We start from the raw sequence: 22,200 nt of genomic DNA on the forward strand, positions 1-22,200 counted from the left end.
AACAAAGAGCCCTGACGTCACCAATACGACGCTATCTTTGGGATCTCATTAAAGACTGCGTAAGCTGGGAGTTAGCTGAAAATAAGATCCCTAACAAATTATCCTTGGGAAAAAGCGTTTTATTTTCTTGAGGTTTTTCTGATTACTGGAATGCTTTCCATATCGTAACTGAAACTTTGTCACAGATTCCTTTTACAGGACATTTAACAATAACATAAGCTTCAGCTGAGCCCTTTTATGGCAGATATAAGGTGTTATACATAATCTTCTCTAGGGAGGTTTGCATGCACTGCCTCATACAAGCAGAAAACAAATTTTAAAAAAAAAATGCAATAAATATGTTGACTTGCTGGCCAAGAAGAAAAAGTTACTACAGCAAATTAAATATTCTCCTAAATAAGCCTTTAATTAGCAAAAGAAGATACAGTAGTTATTGTTGGTCAATTATAGATGTAATAATTACTCATGATTAGTTGATGAGAATAGGATAAGTAGGCAATTACTATAAAAAGCTAAAGTGCAAGTAAAATCAGCTAAAGCATATATTATGTGGAAGTAAGTAAGAGGTAACTGAAGTACACCATCAAGTCTTCTGTTCATCTTTTCAAGTACATGTTAAATTAAAAAAAAAAAAAAAGTAATTATGAAATGATGCTATAGAGCTTTTATTATAATACATAGATGAAGATTTTATATAATAATATAATATTATGTTCTTAGTACAGAATAGCACGGAGCCTCTTTCCCCCTCACCCTTCACTTTCATTTGTACCAATTTTTGGAAAAACAAGATAAAAAAATGGGCTTCCATATTGTATCACATTCTTCTCCATGAGAAATTCAGGCTGTAATGGGGATATAGTTTATTAAAAAAATATAAAAATCAACATTTATTAAAACTGGGGAAACAACTTTAAAAAATAATAATTAACATATTCAAGAATGTCTGCCCTAATTCTGTTCATAAATTATTTTCAAACAGACTGAAAATAAGAAATTCATTCTTATTTAAAATTACTCAAAAAATAGATTGTGCAAAGATAGACTAGCTGTTCATTAGCCCTTTTCATAATGTTTACTTAAGTCGTATTTCACTGTTCCTTTTCTTTGATTAGATCACAAAAACATTTATAAATCTGCAAAAAGATGGTCAAAGATTTTCTAGTGCTGAGTTCTTGAGGTTATCTCAGGGACTAACAAATACATCCATAATGAAAAAATAAATTAGCAAGTATGCAATCAAACATCATTGACAATAACCTTTCCTGTTGGACAGGAAATGGTGCCTTGATTAGACAAAGCAATTTTTATATTTCGAATAATTTGAAGGGAAACACTGACTCTGGACAGCACTGCAGTACATTTTTTGTCACTCAGCTGCTGTACAGAGATTACAAAATAAACTCCATCTGCTCCAAGGCACAGCTTTAAAGCACGCTCAGAAGTGAGTAAGTACTTTATACATCTTCTAAGGCTTGGTTTTCAGGGATCAGATTAGGGGTGAGAGTGGTCACAGCCAGAGTGCTTTCACAGGCGTTGGGGTCACGGTGCAGCCCACGCACGGCAGGTTTCGAGCTGCTGTCTCATTTAGATGAGGAGCACGGGCTCTTCCCAAGGACTGAATTCTCCCCCTGGAGAAGGGTGCCACGTGAATTTCTTTGAAGGTAATACTGGCTTAAATATCCTTATCTCCAGCCACTGCCCCTGACCCTCTTGGTGCTGTGCTGGTACCACTGCATCCACAGGTTTGCAGTGAACTGGATAGGAAAACTGATTCCTTAAAATAAGTGGGTGGGGTTTTTTTTGTGGTTGCTGTTGTTGTTGTTTGTTTGTTTTTTTCTTTCTAGGTTAGGGGATCATTTTATCACTATTTCTTTATTCTCTGATATAATATCTGAAAATAATGGATGCATATATTGCTTCCTACTCTTGGATATAATAGTATTTCCATTGTAATACAAACTTAAAATATTTTCTAACTGTAGCCAAGTCTTCTTTTGAAATGATGTTCAGCTCATTTTCTTGTTTAATTATTCTTAGTTTAATTTAAAAGCCCAGCATAATTTTGTAGATCAAATAATGACTGTGAACCTGTGAAGTGATGGATCCTGAATTTAAACATCAGACATATCTACTGTTTTATTATTTTCCATTCACCACATGCACCTTAAGAGAGGGGCCATTGATTATGCAGCTCTTTCAGCTCTCCAAGATGTTCATCCCTTTTCTTTCTGAAGAAGCAGCAACTTAGACCCAATATTGAATTTCTTCAGTCATTACCTTCTGCCATGGGAATAGAGAACACCGCAGGCAAGTCCTTTGTAACGATTATCGTTTTGTTGGTATAGGAGATGATGCGTTATAGACATCATTGTATTAGATACTGCCATTACTTATCACCTTCTTAAAATAATTATACCAAAGGGTTCTGGGAAAGTTAAACTAGTAAAAGGTCAGTATTGGGTGGAACTAATTTTATTTTCTTAACAGGAAATGGAAGGCTCTTTTTTTTTTTTTTTTTTTTTTTTTTTTTTTTTTTTTTTTTTTTTCTGATGGTGCTGGGACAGAAAGTCATTCAACGATGAAATCAGAAAGTCATTACTTGCATATCAATCACCTTGGGTAAGTATGCACAAATTCATCTTGATTTCCTTTCAGCAAGAAATGTTACAATAGCAGGCTGTTTTCTGTTGCTTTTGTAGCTTTATTTCTTAATCATGTCCAAACCACAAATTTGATGAAAGCAGGCTGGCTATGGAATCGAGAGTTTAGGTCTATGTTCAGCTGCACTTTAGAAATTCCTTCAATAATTGCTCAAGTTAATGACAGTAAAATCTAACCCTGTGAATCTGGAAGCTCAGGAGAATGATACGATCTCATTGTATGTTCATTGGTATGTTTTAGAAACTGAGGCCTTTTTCTCTTCATTCTGTAGATTTCACTCTTACTCTACTGTAGCCAGTTCCTCTCATAAATTGCAATTTGAACATGAGAACCAGAAGATTGATGATGTTTCTAATATGGCTCTTTCTTCACTGGACCTTCTTCAATAGTTTACAGAAATTCTTGTGATGCAGTTTTTATTATTTCGTAACCCAAGAGATATGGATTATCTTGCCAATAGATCAATTCAGTTTTCATTCCAAATAAACAAAAGGTATGGGTCCAAACATTTCCTAGAAGTGTAGTTAATTAAATAGAGAGGTGACTATTCAAAAAAGGGCCCATGCTTTTAGTACAGAAGTCAGTGGGTTCAACAGTGAATTACACTAGTAGGGCTTCATCTCCCCCAAAGCAAAAACACTTCCAGCTCAATAGCTCTGCAGGAAGAGTATTTTTTTGGAGGAAGTTTGATGACACAGAACTTTTTAATAACTCCTAAAAAGGAAAACCTTTCTCCACGAAGCTGGTAGGTCTACCTGGACAATCTCAATAGGCTGTTGGCAACTGAAATTAATTGGAATAATTTTTGAATTCCTTTGGCCTTTAAGAATTGGATCAGCTGGCATCCAGCATTGCCAGGATCCAAGCACAGTGCACTTCGCTTTATTCTGAGAAAACTTGGCTACAGTGGGTTAGAACCTGGACCAATAAAATCTGACATAAGAAATCAATCCCTAATTCAGAGTAATACCTAATTAAACAGTGGTAATTTAAATAGAGAGTATTAAGGAACATTTTCCTAATCAATCTACTGGCAAGAAAATTCTCTCAAGGAATGCCATGTTTATGTGTTTTGAAATCATATTACACATACATGTAATTTGTTAATGTGACTCAGGAGAAATTGGACATCAGAAACTGTGGAAAAGCATTCTGCTCTGTAAAATCCTTAACCTAATGGAAGTTGGAGCACTTAAAAAAACCCCAGAAAACAACAAACAGATGGAGAAAACTGTAGGGAAGCCATGAAGGAAAGTACATTTAATTTCTGTGGTTCCAGCAATTTAGAAATATTGGAACACACTTAAATCTTCATAGTCTTAAAATCATATCCAACAATCCCAATATAACTGATTTTTGAAAGTCAAAGTTGTTTAACTTTATATTTACAATTACAAAACAAAACAAAGCAAAAACCAAACAAACAAAATAAAACAAACAAAAAAACCCCCACCAAAAAAACAAACAAAAAAACCCACAACCACCCCTGACAAGTATATATTGCCATGGTTGTAGAAAGGTTAATATGTCAGAAGAGAGATACTAAGTCTAAAGATCTTCTAAGTGTTATAAAGCATGGTCATTTTGCATTTTTTGATTAAGTCAATAAGTGTATTACTATGTAAGCAGTTTTCTTGACACAAATTCCATATTACCTTGTGCTACCTGGATTTTCCATAGCGGTGTCCCAAGTCATGGTGCATATCCAGTCCAAAGCTAGATGGAAGAGTTTTAAACTATTTGCCTTCATCATCATCAATGTTATTAATCCTATTAGCAGTAGATTAAAAACCCCATATGCTCGATTGATGCCATTATCAATAGATATTAAATAACATACTTAGCAGAAAGGTTTTCCTGTGTTTTTTTAGACCGTGTCTGATCTTTACCTATGTTTTCCTGAAAAACATGTATGCATGTGTTCTCAAGATTGCAGTGGTCTGATCATTCATATTAAATTGGGAGCAGCACTCTTCTCAAATTCAGAATTATGACACAAAAGCAAATTCTGCTTGTGTGCTCTTCCACAGAAAGAGGGACTTTGGCTAATGTTGCTGTTTTCCTGTGATTCCCACTGGATTTTCCTGTAGAAGAAAGGTTTGTGGAGTTATAGTCATGACAGCTACAGAGTGTTCTTGGACAACTCAGAGTTTTGTAGGAAGACCTGTCAGAAGCCAGACAGGTTGAAGTATTTCACAAGCTGTCCATGTTTCGTAGAGAACTTGGGAAGTAGTAGCAATAAAATTTATAGTTGAGAAAGAACAACCTGCTGTGTAGTCTCGTGGCATTTCAGATCTAATCATGGAAGAAAGACATTCTTTTCAATTGTATTTTAAAGAGATGAAAAATCAATAAAATGAGGAGACAACACCTTTCCTTTGCACTCTAAATGACCATATGTGTTTTGGAGGGGAATATAAGAGGAAGAACGTGCAACTCTGTCGTGTGTGCTCAAACTCCAAGAGCCACGGTAGCTCTTTCAGGTACAACACTGAAAGAAACTGCTGAGATAGAGACATGGAATTTTTTATTTTGTGGTTTTTTTCAGGAGGGGTTTTTGGAAATGTTTCATTCAGCACCTGACTCAAAGCAACTTCAACCCCAGTTCCACTCTGGAGCTGGATGAGGTTGCTCAGGGCCTGGCCCAGCCAAAATCTCTGATGCATATTCCAGCCTCTCTAAATAACCCCACGGCTCATCAGCAAACAGACTGCAGAGGTGTGTGGGAATACTGAGCCCCAAGTGCAAGGCTCTGCGCTTTCCTGTGTTGAGCTTCATGAGGTTTTTCCAGCTTGCCAAGCTCCCTTTGAGTGGCAGCTTTACCCTGCAGCTTTTTAGCCTTTCTCCTGATTTAAATAATTCCATATTTCACCTTTCATTTAAAGCCTTCATAGAATATTTTATGAAGAAGGGTATCATAAGAAGAGTTCAGGAAATAGGGAAAATGTAAGGCAGAAATGTGGCATGAAATGTCCAAGGTGACTGAACTGTGGTAATTGTACTGCATAGTCAAAATGGAAATGAAAAACAGTTTCTTGTGTGTTTTTTGTGGACACAGATTGTACTAAAAATGAGTATTTAGTGTCTGAACTCACGGCTCCTAGGCAAAAAACTCAATTCAAATATCATGGCTGGATTCAAAGAAGTCAATGTCAAAATGTGCTAGTGAGGAGAAGGACTGTGGAACACAGATCTATAATGGAAACTGGGGGAGGGACACAATGACTTGAGTTGCTTAGAAACTGTGTATTTACTAACTTTTTAGATATTTATTCTCTAAGTGGCTTATTAATATTTATCATATTGTGTGTCCATGTCAGACTGCACTAATAAGAACATTTATATAATAGAAAATATTCTAAAATTTAGCTACTTTTTTTTTTTTTTTTTTTTAGATACCCAAGTTTAAGAATGCCTTAACTGAAGCAACTTCAAAAGAGATGGCTTTCACTGGGTGAGTGGCATATTTTTTAATATGTCAGACCTTTTGACATTTTCCCCTAGGCTGAGCAAAGAAAACATGGGTTTTTTTCTAATTAAAAATCTAATTTTGTATGTAGCCCAGTACATTTATTTATCAGTATGCTTCTATTTCTACACAGACCTATGAGAAAATCCTTTCCTTTTAGATTTGATTTTTAAAGCAATTCAAAAGTGTTCTTTTTAAGATTCTCTTTTATAAGGGACTATTGGAAGGTTTACTAGCAATCCAGTTAAAAAACAATTAACAAACAGTAATCAACAGGCAGTAGTGCTAATAGGCTAATTAATAACAAGCTAGTTACATTCAGGATGAAAACTGAAAAGTAAAAAACAGCCAGTTTGATTATTGAATCACTTCAGGAAAAATTCTCCTGCGATAGATTGGGAAGAAAAGCATTGAATACTTAAACATAAAATTTGAGGTGAAAACCTCAGCAATCAAAACAGTCATTAAGCATAACTTTTATGGAACCTGAAGTACTCTTTTATCTCCTACAGACTTGTATGTAAGTGAATTCTGCAAATCCGGGCTGATAAGAGAAGGAAATGTGCTATATTCCATAGCTGAAGTGCTTATGCAAGTACAGGGTGCAGTGTTGCATTTGGGAGACAAGATATTGCTGCAGGAGTTTTAATATATCACAGCAACACACACATGGTCACACACCACACACACTGGGGACAAATGTGTCATTAAAACATAAAAGTGCTTCTAGTTGTAAATGATGCATTAATATCCTCTTGAAGCATAAGAAAACATAGACTCATGGATATTAAATGCAGAAGGGAGCGCCAGCCAATTTAATTGGAACTCTTCAGCACCAGAGGTATTACATTTCACCTGCTCCCAGGTGTTTTGCCCAAAGATCTTGATTTTTCATTTGTCTCACAGTTAATCTTCGCTGCTTACAAACGTATACATACACAAGTACATGATTATGGTCTCCAACAACGCAATCTGAAGCCATTAGGTTAAAGTCACACCAGCTAGCGTCCCTGTGTGAGGCAATCATACATTCGTTTGCACGGTGCTCAGGTGTTTGATAGACGTTTCTCCAAGAAATAAAAAAGAACCTTTCAAAATTCGGTATTTTCTTGTCTTTCACAAAAAACTCTATAACCAGGTTTTGCCCCATGCTTTTGCTGAAAACACCAAAGAGACTGAGAGTTTTTGTTCACTATAAAAATTTTGTCTAGTATTTTTGACTTGTTATTTTCATAATTTTTCAGCTTTTCCTTCTTAGTGTGGACATGAGATCAGAATAAAACATTCAAGCATCCATACCTTCCATGCCACCTAAAAGGATTATCACCACCTAACTGCTCCTGTCCATTATTTCTGAGTTTAGAAGACCGTAAAATAGCTTTATTTTAATTAATTTTTTTCCATACCTAAGGTTGTCTATCCAATATAAACCCCACAACAGATGCCTATCCTTAGGAACCTCAGCTGAGTCCCTTGTGCTCCAGGTAGGATTCCAATTCCCTTTTATTAAGATGAAAAGGATTGCATTTTCTTCTCTTAGAACTGATTCTGCTGTAACGAGCCCAGAGTATCAAGGGTGAAGGGATTTTAAGGAAGACACAAATCCTTTCTACCAACACTCCAAACGCAGACAGCAGCAAAACAGTGGCTGTGCAGTGAGGAGCAGCAGGGCTGTGAGCTCAGGGAGCTAATGAACGGTGCTGAGAGTTCAAACACCCTGGGTTAGGCTGCCTGCCTTTGAACTGGAGCTGCCTCAGAGCACAGAGCGAGCCAGCACAAGTCATATAAATATCACCATTGTCATCCACATCATTCCAGACCAATGCAAGGCACGGTTATAATTATTTACAGCCTCTCCCCAGCCGATCCCTGCATCAGCCATGCGTTTTACCTGCAGTGATTTTGTGCTTACATGCACAAAATACTGAGATGCATGTATCCCACAGCCATCACTGTGAACACTGCCCAATGTTTGGAGAGGATTAATCAAGTTACTTAAGAATTATGTACTTGTAGCTGCATAGAGGTTGCAAGCATATGTACATATTTATATAGGGTTGGGAACATTCTCTAATAGGAAGAGCTCGTAGATGACTGTAAATATTTTGTTTAATGATAAATTTAGACAAACCACATCTAAGAACCCTATTGAAACCATACAAAAAATGTGTCGCCATTCTTATCATTAAAAGGCTGTGAAAAACAGCCTCCCACACAAAGGACAAAGAGACACACTTATAAAACAGAGCTAAAATTCCTGTCCTCCAAGCAAGGAAGTCTGCCTTGCTGCTTATTTACAACTAGTAGCCTGAATTCTGCCATCCATTGGAGAGCCTGAAATGGAAAACATGACATTATAAAATCCCAAAGATTATACAATCTTTATGATTCCTCTAATTTGTAGTCTCGAACAATGATTGGATCTTTAGAAGGCTGCCAGAATGCCATGTACTCTGGTCACTCCTCCCCTCTCCCTCCAGACGCTCTCTTCATTGAGATAATTAAAATACTTGTTTACCACTCAGGTCTTCAATTATGGGGTCAGTATCCCCAGCTGGCCACTTAATCCAGTTTTGGGTTTGTTTTTTGCCAGTAGTACAGCATAAAAGTACCTTTTATGCAGTTGGATCCTGACTATACTTTTCAGAAAATCAATTAACTATTATTTTCTAATTTCATTACTGTTGTTTAGCTGATGACTTTGCAGTCTTGTTCTTTATAGTATATTAACAATATGCACCAAAATTGAATATCTGTCTGAATAAAATATCCCAAAACACTGGCCTGAAATGCAGAAGGAAGAGTAATATGAAATAATATCTGTTTTGTTTATTTTTAGTTGCAGACATTTCTGTAAGTATCTACTTAAGAACTGTATTTTGCCTTGAGATGTACCACCAACGAAGTGTTGGGTAGTTTGCTCAGGGTAGCTCTTCCAACTTAACTTTTCTTGCACAAGTTTGAGTTTTCAGCAGCAGCAGCAGTGGCTATAAAACATGGAAGGATAAGAATATCATTAGTTCAGTAATTCAGATCACATTAGAGTGACCTGGTTGTCCTAATTTTAAAGGTTATTTTAATTTTATGTAAATCTTTAGCTGCCAGTCACAAAAAAATCTGCATAATGTGCCTTGCCATTTTAGTTTCACTTGTCATCCACTTTTGTACAGGAACATGAGTTAACTCATTTTTTTTGTGTCTTCTGGTGCACCAATGGTACTTCTGGTATCTCGACTGAAACCTGAAGAACTTAATTAAAACAGAAGAGGCTTTAATTCCCCCTCCTTACGAAACCAAAACTTGTAGTTTTCCATTCTCCATTCATTCAATTTCTTTTTTGTCCACCAAACAGTTTTCAAAATTATGTGCAGCTGGAAGAGAAAAAAGCTGACTGTTTCATATCTGGAAAAGAATAATTTGAACCCAAGAAAATATTCAAATGCTTAGGCTAGACTCTGACCCCAATACTCATATTAGTGAAGGGTTATTCACCTTATTAAAACTAATCCCATGTTCATGTCACTACCTGCCCCAGAAGGTATTTCTTTATTTTAATATTTATTATATTTCATATTCTGTCCTTTTAATTAAATTTTATCTTAATAAATCCCCTTTTGCTTTGTTTCACTCCCTTCTGTGATTCACTGGAGAAGGTGCATGATAGGGACTCTAATTTCCTGATTGGTTAAGCCTACTGCCTACTCCCAGAACCAATCTCTAAAACTGAGTGACACTATTTTTTTCTTTTTTCTTTTTTTTACACCACCAGAAGGTGAAAGAGAAAAGAATCAGTATGAAAAAATGCTGCCACCTCAACATCAGCAGATTATACCCTCTGCTCTGTAGACTTTCAAGTAATTTTGTACTGTTTGGTGTTGGAACTAGCCCTGGCTGAAAGAAATATCTGAGCACAATCTCTGAAAACACCTATAAGTCCCTTTTTGGTAAAATAAAGACTTTGCAAGGGAAGACATGCAAATATGTTAAAAAAAAAAAAAAAAAAAAAAAGCACATGCTTTTTTGGTTTTAAACAGAGGAGGGGAATTTAAGAAGGCATGAATTTTCACGGGAGATACCATGCCACATGGCAACAGATATGAAATTCATGCCATCCAGCCTCAGCTATGTCAGAACTGTACATCTGCTCTTAATGGGCTTCTGATCAATGCAGGGAGGGTAATAAAGAGTAATGAAATTAGGCTGGAAGCTTCTACAAGATAATGGGGACAATCACTGTTTGTAAAATTCTGTCTGTCTTCAGTAATGCTAAATCCAAAATATTTTCCGGAACGTTAAAATCCTGAAGAACAGAATGACAATTAAATGAAGATCATTACTTTCTGTCATTTAAACAGTAAAATCAAGTATTACCGCATCTTTTCAAAAAACCTGAGCTCCAAAAACTCCTCTCCAGGTGAAGATATGCACCTCAGATACTCAGACCAATAAATTTCTCTTTCTGTCTATGAAGCTGAAATATTTCAGTTAGTTTGGAAGTATGTGAATTTTGGTTGTTGCTGGATTTTAAATGTCCTGAAGACCATAGCAATTTACCATAGACTGTGATTATCTCATTTATTTTCACATCACACTCTAAATTTGTTAAACCTTCATCTCCTTTCACACCTTTGTTCTGACTGGAACATGGTGATAATGAACTCATCACAACAGCAGCATCACGTTAATCTTTTATCTGCTGCTGTTGATTCTGGACGCTACCATTTCATAGTCCTTTTTAGTTTAACTCACACAATGACTTTGTTCATTGTTCTCATTTTATGTTCAGCAAGGCTCATCAGGAGATGAAAAACACCTTGAAGCATGAGAAACATCACAGACTGTCAATTAATATCTCATTAATAAAGAAAACAACAACAAAATGAACAAATAAACAAGGAAAATAGGCTAAGTGGAGAGGTGTTAATTGAGGAAGATCTGAAAGGCTTGAAAGATCTAAACATAAAGAACTTAGAAAAGAGTGAGTTTTTCTTGCTTGGAGGTTTGAATTTTCCTGCACAGCTGTGATGTTAGGAAACAACATGAAGAATACAGGCATGAGCAAGAGAAGCAGGATTGGAAAGAAGTAAATGGACAGTCTGGATTCTGGATTGGCACTTGGTCGAAGAACCTCACATTTTCAGACATCATAGGAAAAAAATATTCCAGTAATTTCTACCAGCTGAACACCAAGCCAATGACCTGAGGTAAAGAAAATAATACTCAGAATTCAAGACTCTGTCTTTGCTTGAAGGATTTCCTGTGAGTGATGAGTGGTACATCATGGATCCTTGGAACTCCTAGTCTCCCACGGTGTTCACAAAAAATTTTGCATGGTTCTCTTAACCAAACAATGTTAAATGCTAAAATTACTGAACAAAAGTAGCAGACCTAATTTAGTTGATTTTTTTTTTTTTTTTTAATTTGTGGGGGTTTAAGTGGGTTTTTTGTTTGTTTGTTTGTTTGGTAATGACTAGGAGAGTTGGGAATAAAGTAAGGGCAGGGAGGGAGAGACAGAATCCTTCACATGAAAGTCACATATCAACCACATCTATATATAATCCACTTAGGACAACCAGTGGTGAATATGAATTACTGTGTACTAACTTTCAAGAAACAAGTTGATATCTCCATTGGAGATTACAGGCAAACAAAGAGTCAAACTAGACCTCTGACAACTGTATTTTTTTTTTGCCTTTGTTCAGTATTCAAATTACTTGAAATACTTAATTTTGTCAAGAAACTTGTTGCACACTGTTGCGTAGGTCTAGCTGTGATTAAATATAAAAACGAAAATTTGAAGATATTTTTGATGCATTGTGATTAAGAGGAATCCTAGTTTCAGCCTTCAGTATAATTTCCATTATTAGCATCTAGACACGTGTTATTTTTCCTCTTTCTTACTGTAACTAAGACAAACAAAAAAAGCAAAGATCTTGGGATGTTAGTGTTTTTAAAAGAGCTTTTAATAAGATGCAAAAGACTAGCTGACATTGGCACAGAAATGAGAAAAAAAAACCATGATTATTTTTAGAGCTGGCCTCTTGGGCTGTGTACGGGCATTTCAGCTGAATGAAGAAAATCTTGCAGTTCCAGTGTCGTTCTTTCTCTCTTTGCATGCTTTAATTTCTGACGCTGCCAAGTTAAACCATTTTATCAAAACTAAATCGCATGAACTAAAAAAAAAAAAAAAAAAAAAAAGCAAAACAACAGCAAAAGCTAGATCTTCTTTATTAACCACATTGGATAAGTTGTACAGTGTATTTTCCCCAAGACAAATTTATTCTGTGAACCATGCATGCAAGCTATCAAAAGCTGTAAATTAGTGGTCACCTCAGGCATGAGAAATAAGAGCTCCTTTACAGGAGCTCCCATTGAGTCGGTCTTTTTCATCTTTGCTAATTAACACTTTTTTACCATTGCCTTGTAATAAATAATTGAAACTATCATGTAGGACATGATTCAGGAAAGGGAGAGCAACAACTCTAAACTAGATCATTTTCAAAGGAATCTTTCTCTGATTGGCTTCTTCAGTAAAACCTGGAAAAGCTGGAAAATCAACTGTTTTCTGGCTTTAAGAAGTCTTTGAAACTTTCCGCTATGTGAACAACTTTAATTTATGTGCATATCAAACATCTCACTGGTGCTGAAACCTAAAGACTTAATTCCCTGAAAAATGCAGGTGAGCCATAAAATACTCACAGTAGCACAGGACCACATCAGTGCACCCTGCAGTGTCTAAGAACGTCGTAGATCCTCTACACTGAGGAAGAAACATTTTGTATAAAAAGGAGGGGGTAAATCTTTAAGCTTTTGGATTGGGTGGTTTTGATTCTGACTGAACCCTGGCCAACCACACAAGCAAGGTTTTGCTCATCTTTCTCAGTAGCTTCCAAAGCATCCCAAATGAATATAATTTCCAAGCTGGCATGAGCTCAAGCAGCACCAAAGGCAGCAGTTATTTGCATATTTTGAGCTACCCAAGGTAAGATGATCCCAAAAGAACATTTTTTTCAGCACTGGCTCTCACCTGCACTTTTGTGTGTTTCACGTAACCGTGTAATAACTGAACACACATCTGCATAGCCCTCATTTGCCAGAAAAAACTTCTGCCATCCTGTGATTGTCAATATGAAGACGGGTTTGATTAAGCTGTGCTAAGCAAACATGAAGTGTGCCTTTTTCAGGATTGGTTCACGCAGCTTCACTGCGAGGAAATGCTCTATGAATAAATGTAATTACAGTAAAGGAAAACCTAAAGGTAATTTGATAACCCTCTGCAGAACTTAGCCAGGTGTCTAAAAATGAAATGTTGACATTTCTATGGTTACTTTACATATAAAAGAGGTACCTTTCATGAAAAGCAAAGCACTTACTTAACATTCCTCAAAGGTGGATCTCGTATTCTTCATTAGCTAAGTTTCAATTGCCTTTGTCAAGCTTGTCTTCCTGGCAAAGGTCTCTGTCAACTGTGAAATCCACTTAAGGTAATTAGTATTCTGTTAGATGGAACAGTCTGTGAATTAGAACTGTAACAAAAGAGAACGTCTACTTGTTTCTTCATTATCAGACAAGTGGAGCTTCCAGCTCCTGTGGTGGCTGAACCTGACTCTTTTTCATGTCACACAGGCCACACTTAGCACAAGGATTAATAGCCCTGCTCAAAAATGTGATTCTCCATTTTACCAGAAATTATATTTCTAGATGTTTCTATTCTAATTCATAACAAGATTAAATCTCATTCTTTCTACAGTGGGGAAATAGTTTTCTTCTAATCAATGTAGCACTTGAAATCTTTTTGAAAATGTTCAGATTTTGTTTAAGAGTTTCAACATTTTCTTCTGAGTTTTATTTATAATCTTTTGGGGGGGGTTGTTTAGGTTTGGGGTTTTTTAAATATTTGATTACACTGCAGAAACAGGGGCCATGTACAAATGTATAATGATTACAGACTTCTGAAACTCTGACATGAGGCAACATCTGAAGTGCTCTAACATATCCTTTATTTTTGACAGCTGTTACTGTTTGCCACTTGTTGATAGGAATATTTTTTTCATTTTCTAAGTCAAAATCAGGTTGTTGGCTTTTTTTTTTTTTAAGGGTCGTGCTGAAATAAACCAGGAAGCTTTGTTAGCATCAAACTTGCACAGACTTGGGAAAAACAAAACAAAAAAGAACAAAACAAACAACAACAAAAAAGGAAATTATAAGCAGATATAAAATCTGGACAGTAGTATAATCCAGGGAAAGACTGGATTTTTCGCTGTAGGGTCAAAGGTGAGATTAAAAGGAAGATAAGGAATCAATTGGCTGAAAATCTCACTCTTTGCATACCTGTGCCAGAAACAGGATGATTCCTCTGTCAGGAATCTGTTATCCCAGAGAGTGGCTCCTCTTTACTCCTTAGCAGCCCAAGGGTGTGTCCCCATCAGGTTTCTACTAGCTTGCACTTACACATGCAGGCTCTCCTCATTTCCCGTGCTAGCTAAATTCAAACTGGAAGGGATGTCTGTACTGTCATCACGCCTGCAGTACGTTGTGTAGACATAGTTTGAGATTAAAGTGTTTTCTGTTTGTCTTGTAGCGACGTGGTTTGACACTGAAGTATGAAATCTCTTCATTGCAACACATATAAGAGACATTTTTGATGCAGAAAATCTGCTTCAGTCACTAGGAAGGGTTTGTCTACGTGAAGGCGCTACTGAGAAACTGGGAAGTGTGTGAATTGAGAAAGAGCGGCTGTTGCAGACTCACCCTCTGTTTGAGAAGTCCTAGTAGATGCTTACAGCCTCTCTGTGATTTAGCCAAAGGCTTTTAGAAAATGTTTTTAATAAGTAGCAACAGACACACCACGGCCTAGAATACATCCATGACCCAAGTCACTCCAGAAAACAGTTTAAGGAGAAATTTTTTTTCTTGCCGTGAATTAAACGGGCAAGGCCACAAAAACATGGCAAAGTTCTGTACTTTTAAGTACACAACTTTTAAGTGTGTACTCTGGAATTTTGAGTTTTTAAATTTTCCCTTAGCATTTCAGGTATGATTTAATACTGAAAGAAAACCAAAAAAAAACCCCAAACTTATTAAAATAGCAGCCAATGCTCCTCCAGGCAGAGCTTTCACATTCCCTGTTGTCCTGCCAATGTCCTTTGTATGGCTAAGTCACGCTCTTGCAGGGTACTGCTCAGGGAAGGAATTATTTTGGTCCATCTCATTTGAGTGTTCGCGTAGTTGCCCTGTGGCACACTTACTGCTGACAGAATTCTTCAGACAGCTTTCACATCCCCGCTGACATATGCATATAGCCTGCCTTATTATCTTTTTAATGTATATGTTTCAGGTTTAAATATCCACTTACTTTTTCCTAAGTGCCTGCTATCGTTATGAATTGCTCAGGGAGCTTTCCAGAGCTGGGCTAATGGACACACACATGGTGGGAGAGAAAGAGTGAGAGAGAAGGAGTCCAGAGTGCCATCTTATTTATGTATTTATTTTCTTTTAAACATACCAATATTTTTTCCCGAAGTGTCTGGAACAATATCTGCAATAAAAGATATTAATCAATAATTGTGCTCAAATCATTCGGTTCCTCCCGTTCAGTGCTGAGAAACTAAATAGACCATGTAGAGTGCCCTGTAGTTCAATAAATCCAAGGTCTGGCTGATCATGGAGACAAGGTAATTTTCACAATTGACATCTGCAGTACTCTCCCTCCTTTCTTTTTTCTTCAACTGGAGAATTATGAAACTATTTTTTCCCCCCATTCAATTACTTTTTTTAACTGTTGTGACAAATATATGAGGAGAAATAGTTAAAAATAAGTAAATAGAAAAGACTCAAACAGTTTTAAGACTAATAGAGTACAAAGAGATTAATTTTTAATGAGCAAAAGAATCTTGGAGAAAAGAAGGATAAAGAAACTCTTGGTAGTAATATCGAGAAAATACTGAGTTCCAGAAGAAAACTGAGGGAGAAGAGAGTTATATAAAATGAGGGCAAGTGCCAGGCAAAATTAAGTAAAGATGTATGTCTGAAATACAATTTTTTTTCTAGCTATGTTTTCAGTTTTTTCTATATACTTTGTGCAGTTAAAATCTGTATTTAATATTTGTAACTCTTATTCCTGTAAATCTGGGAAATAACATGAAAGCAATTTCTTCTTATCAAAAGCTGTGAACAAAAAAAAAAAACAAATTTTTTTTTTTTCAAAACCATGACTATACCAAACACCAGTTACTATAAAAACAGATTATGCTGAGAACTTAACACCATTTTATGTTGTCAACTTTAGCTGCTGAAGTTTCAGACTATTTAAAGGAAAACCTTGAGATCCTTGTTGCACGAAAATAAGGAAATTTACACAGACATTGTCTGTTTGCATTCTGCATGGACTAATAAAAGAGGCCTGATGCAATGGAAAAATCAAAATCTATACAGCAAAAACTCTAGCAAGGGATGGCTAGAAGTGCTTATCAAGTTTAATTTTTATTACTCTTTTTTATATAGCAACTCTGAAATCTCTTTAAAGAGTCCGAAGTTGACATTGCATGGACTCATAGCTTCTGAAATATAGTTCCTTTGACAGTAGTTTTTAATTGAGTAATGGAAAGTGAAGACAACTTCTTCTCAAAACTTTTATGAATGCTAGCAGGGTGTCTGTGAATTTATGTGAGAAAGAGAACGGGAATGTGTATTTCCACTATATTCTCAAATTTATTTTCACTACAAACATACCTGTGTTTTTTCCCTGTGTGTCAGCTACAGAAATGATTTGTTCAGATAGGTTTTAAGTGTGTGCTAAGAATTTCATATCTTCTTCAGGTGGTTGCAGTGCAGTAATGCTCAGGAGATTCAGTCATGGGTGAGATCTCTTTGGGCTGCGAAGGATACACAAGCCCAGAAGAAACTATTTGGGATCCAGATAATCTGATTTTGTCCGCACTGTCTTCTGTCCTTTGTTAAGGACATCTTTAAAAACTGCTTTTATCATTAGGTTTGGAGTTAGAGTAATCCTTTTCTTTGCTGTGGCCTGATGATTTATTTAGTTTATGAAGGCTCTGCAGTTTCAAAGTATGTGTATTATTATATTCTTGTTTAAACTGAAGACACATTTGTTTGCAGAGGTCTTATTAGTAATTGAGTGATTGTACCAGAGACAATATGTTGCAAATATACTGGCAAATCTGTCTCCAGTATGTTTGCACACAGCTTGATAATCTTCTACAAGGTTTGTGTTTTAAAGCACTGCAGTCTAGATGCTTAGGTTGGTATCACACAAACAAAATGAAAAACGGAGAACCAAAATGCCTGCTTATCCTCAGGGATGCCAGGACAAATTAGTGGAACAATCTCATATTGTAACAATGTTTTCAGTTGTTATGACAGTTGTCATATTTTAATTCTTTATAAGCTTTCATTGAGGCATTACCCTCCAAATTCTTTGTACCAGCAGATTTGCTTTTGAGGTAAGCCTCCCCTATTCACCGCTGCCTTGGAGTGTGTGCCAGCCTGGTCCCCCGTGGCTCAGTGCATCCAGAGAGCCTCTCCATTTTCTAAGAGCCTGCCTGAGCTCCTGAGGTGCTCCTTTGGCAGCAGCTGAGGATGGAGATGCTGCAGCCACCCCTTCTTGTCCCTGGCTGTGTGGCCATGCTGCAGAGAATAAAGCAACTCAGCTCCACTTACGGGCTAGGCAGGAAAGTCATCTGAGAGCTATTTTTTGGGGGAGCTACAGCTGTTCTATGCTTCCAGCATGAAAAGTGTCTGTAGAACATTTGGAGCATGGGGTAGGGGGGATTGTGACTGTTCTTTTGGATCCTGTTCCAAGCTGTTAAGTAGTGCTTCTGTTAATACTTGTCACCAACCCGACTAGCTTCCGACCGAAAATCCAAAGGTAAAATGATGTGACTATCGCTCCTAATCCCTGAGTCACTTCTGTTTCAACTCTTAAAAATACTATGAGTGTTTAAATTGGGCCTTTGGCAATAGGTTCTTCAGATTTCTATTTCATTTATTCTTTGAATTTAATAATTTAATTTAAAAAAATGTTACAAAAAACAGTGAAGAGTCAATTGTGTTTATTTTTAAGATACGAAATGCCATTAGTAGTATTCAGATGGTGTAGATCACACTGTCCTGTATAGATACATCCTGGATCCCCCTCCTCTAAAATAAATATGTATAAACAAATAAAGCAGCACCACTCAACCTCACTCTGAGATCATGCACTGAGCAACTAATCTGCTCTTGCTAGACAGAGAAAGCCTCTGCAGACTGAGAAAAGGTATCATTAGCTCATTTTCATTCCAGGACCAAAACCAAATAAAGCTAGAGCTGAAAACAAACAAAAATGTATTAAGCTGACAAAAAAGTTTCCAGTGGGAAATGAAAGACAACTAGAAACAATGATAATAACATTTTCATGTGCTTTCATTACATGAGCAATTTGGGGATGTGCTGAACAATTCAGAAATATTTCAAATTGCTGGGTATATGCCATAATTGCTGGTTTACAAATATGTCAGATCCTTGAATATGCAGGCTGCTTTTATCCACTGCAAACAATTCCAGATCAGATGTTTTCCATTCAAACTGTTAGAAGAAAATAGCGCAATACAGAAATAGCATTAATTTTCACGGCTGCACTGATGAGGATAATTGAAGCACAATATCATCCTGGCATTTATCAATATGTAATCTTAACTCCCATGGTGATCTCAATTAGTCTCACTCTAAACTAACTCTGTAACACAGAATATACATACTAACAAAACTAAGTATAAATCTCAGTAATCTGAGACAATAGCTAAAATGGACACTTGGAAAGGTGCTAGAATTAAATAGCAATTACCTTGCTTTTAGGATCCGGTTTAATGTTAATACAAAAAAATTGATTTGGAACATTTATTGGTGTTTGTACATATTGTAGCAGTAGGGACCCAATCTGAGGGTTTCCTATTATAAGAAATCTCTTTAACTGCTTATTAAAATTAGAACAATTCTTATATCATTGTGGCTTTCTAACTTTGAGATGGTTACATAGACACCATAATCTCACTTCTTTATGTACTTTTACTGTCTCGGGGGGGGTGAGAGAGAAGGAGAAGGGGAGAGAAGGGATGAGGATGTGATCAGCATGGTGTTAGACCTTAACATTCATCAAGCAGATCTCACTGACTGTTCATGAGCCCTGGCTGGAATGAGCTATTTTCATGTGTTCCCCACATTTTTCCAGATTCTCATCCACATGAAAACCAAATGCTGTTTCAAGGTGTTGAGGATTCCAGTGGATTACCCACCATCTCTGAGCAAACCTGGTCTGACCAGTGGCTTTGGGATTGCACAAAACTAATCTCCTGACCCAGCTGTACTTAAGAATAGGTTGGTTCAGCTGTGGAACAGCCTCAGAGATGGAGGAGGAACTTCTTTTTAGGGAAACAAAACCGGAAGATTCACACTCCAAGAGCTTGCCTGCTGCACTTCACCAGCCAAAGACTGCCCATGGTGAGTATGAAACAGCCCCTGCAGAGCACAAAGGGAATGCTTGGCACTAAATACTTTGTGTTACTTGTGTACTTCAGGTGTGCTGCAATGGTGGCCATTGTTTATGGCTTGCAGAATGGCACCAGAGCCAAGATTAGGTGAACATGTGGTCTTGGGATTTCTTGTGTAAAAATCAGGGAATTTTCTGATTCCCTTCAGCTCATCACAATCCTTTTTTTTTTTTTTTTTTTTTTTTTTTTTAAAAAGAAAAGAAAAAAAAAAAAGGGAATCTAGGAAAATCTTGACAATTTTTAGTCTGCTTACATCCCCAAAGAGTGTCCTAATGAATTGGTGCCCCTGACTGATGTGATAAATTAATGGATACTCGTCCCTGAATTGTTATTAGAAATAAGCTTAAACAAGACTCTGGAAATCTTCATTTCTTGCAATGTTAAAGTCATATATTGAAGAAAACACTGTGCAGTGTCTGAGTAAACATTTCCTATGGAAAAAAAAAAATCATTTATTAATTGGAAAATCTAACCCAGCAGGGGTTTTAGAAATTGAGTAGATTATAAAAACAAAGATTTGTTTGGGCTGGATTGTTTGCAGTAGATTTAAAAAACAAAGATGTTAGAAAAAATATGAATGTGTTAATGATATTTTACTTCTCTCTTGCATTCTCTGTAAATAGTCTGGAAGCAGCATCCTGTTAACACAGACATTTGGTGTAATACAATTACTATCCTAAAATTTATGCTGTTGATTTAAGGATGTCTGCTCAAACTGCCAAAGCCTCCCACTTGAACCTTCTGTCCCTTTACGCTGTTTAATGTGACATGATTATCTAAACCAGTTTTGAAATTCATATCCGAATATACAATGCATATATTTCTTACATTCACCGTTTGCATGAGATGGCATTGATATAACTTAATTACAAGAAGAATGCATGCAAAGTGCTAAGCATGGCCAGAACTGTCCTGTGCTGGAAAACTGCCAACCAGAAAGCCCAAAGAAGCTTAGGACTCCAATTTACAGCTTAGGCTTGACTCTTGCTGTAATGACATTTTCCTGTTTACTGTATCGTTTTCAAATCTTCCTGCATGGATCTGAGGGCACCACAAGATTAATAAATTCAGAGGAGATTCTCTAGATCTGTGTCTATAAGTAATCTAGGATCACAACAAAAACCAGTGAAACTAAGCTTATCAGTATGATACATTCAGGCCACCTGAATAATAAGCAATGTTTTGTGGGCTAGAAATATTCCTTGCAGTTATTAGTTAATAGAAAGGATGCAGAAATATATTCCTAAGTGTCCAGGTCAGTAATGATATGACAATATTTACATTTATGGGAAGCAAGCAGATGCTTTATGTTTGGGCAGTGAGTCTAAATAAACAAACAAGGGTTCTTGTGCAAGTGCTAACAGCAGGTGATGGATTCACCATCACTGATTCTGCACTGACAGCAAGACTCACAGCCAAGATCAAAGTCTGAGGTTTGTTCAAACTTTGAAGGATTTCAGAGCTAGGTTCTTGTATTTCATTTAATCCAAGGCCTGCTTGTGAAGAAGAACTCTTTGCATATACATATACATATGTATGTGTATGTGTTTCATTTATATATACACCAACATATATATCTTAACTAGAAAATGGTAATTGCAATGTCTAAGTAAAGGAAGCATTTAATTTTGTCCATTATTAGATTACACTGTCTGGGCCTCCCTATTGCATGTCATACAGCGCTATGAGTTCATGTGTCACTAGGCAATGAGGTTACATTATCCTGTGTGCATACCATATTATGTCACAGTGATCTGCCAAACCCCAAATATTACACAATAGAAAGAATATGCCACAGTGGAAAACTACAGGAAATGCAGCATTGAACAGCAGTAACTACAATTTGAATCTCACCCTAAAAAATTCTGTTCAGGAAATGCTTAGGATTCTTTTTAAGCATGGTCAGTCTTAAAACTAAATTATATATGTTTTGAGCAATAATTGCATATTTCTTGATATCAATGTGATAAAATTTGTCTGTGTGGAAAAAAGAGTCTTAAAAAAAATTATATTTTAAAGGTAGGAAATACACTGACAAACACTATGTCAGTGTAACCTACAATACCATAACCCAAATTCAGAATATTAAACAGTGATTTTGTTTATATTTGACATTCAGTGATGTGCTGTATACAACACTGTATGTCTTTTATCAATGGATACACAGTAGAAATATATGAATAGTAACAATTCACATTTTCTTATGTGTCTGGCACATTTGGAGAATAATAAAATTTAAATTTTAGTAAATAGATAAACTTGTGAAATATATGATTGTGGAGTGGCTTCTTTAAAATCTGAAATTTCCTTTCTTTTTCTTATAATAATGAGTGGAATGCTATTCTTTTAATCTCTAATTGGAAAGGTTTTATATTATAGGCTTTCAGAAAAATGCAGAATACGTTGGCAAATTATACACAAAGATCCAGAGTCTTCTCTATTATTTCAAACCATAGATAATGGTTTCTTAAGTAACGTATGGTAAATGTGCTGAAGTATTCTCATTTTTAAAATCAAATT

Source organism: Hirundo rustica, chromosome 5, assembly GCF_015227805.2.
Source record: "Hirundo rustica isolate bHirRus1 chromosome 5, bHirRus1.pri.v3, whole genome shotgun sequence".
Classification (NCBI taxonomy): domain Eukaryota; kingdom Metazoa; phylum Chordata; class Aves; order Passeriformes; family Hirundinidae; genus Hirundo; species Hirundo rustica.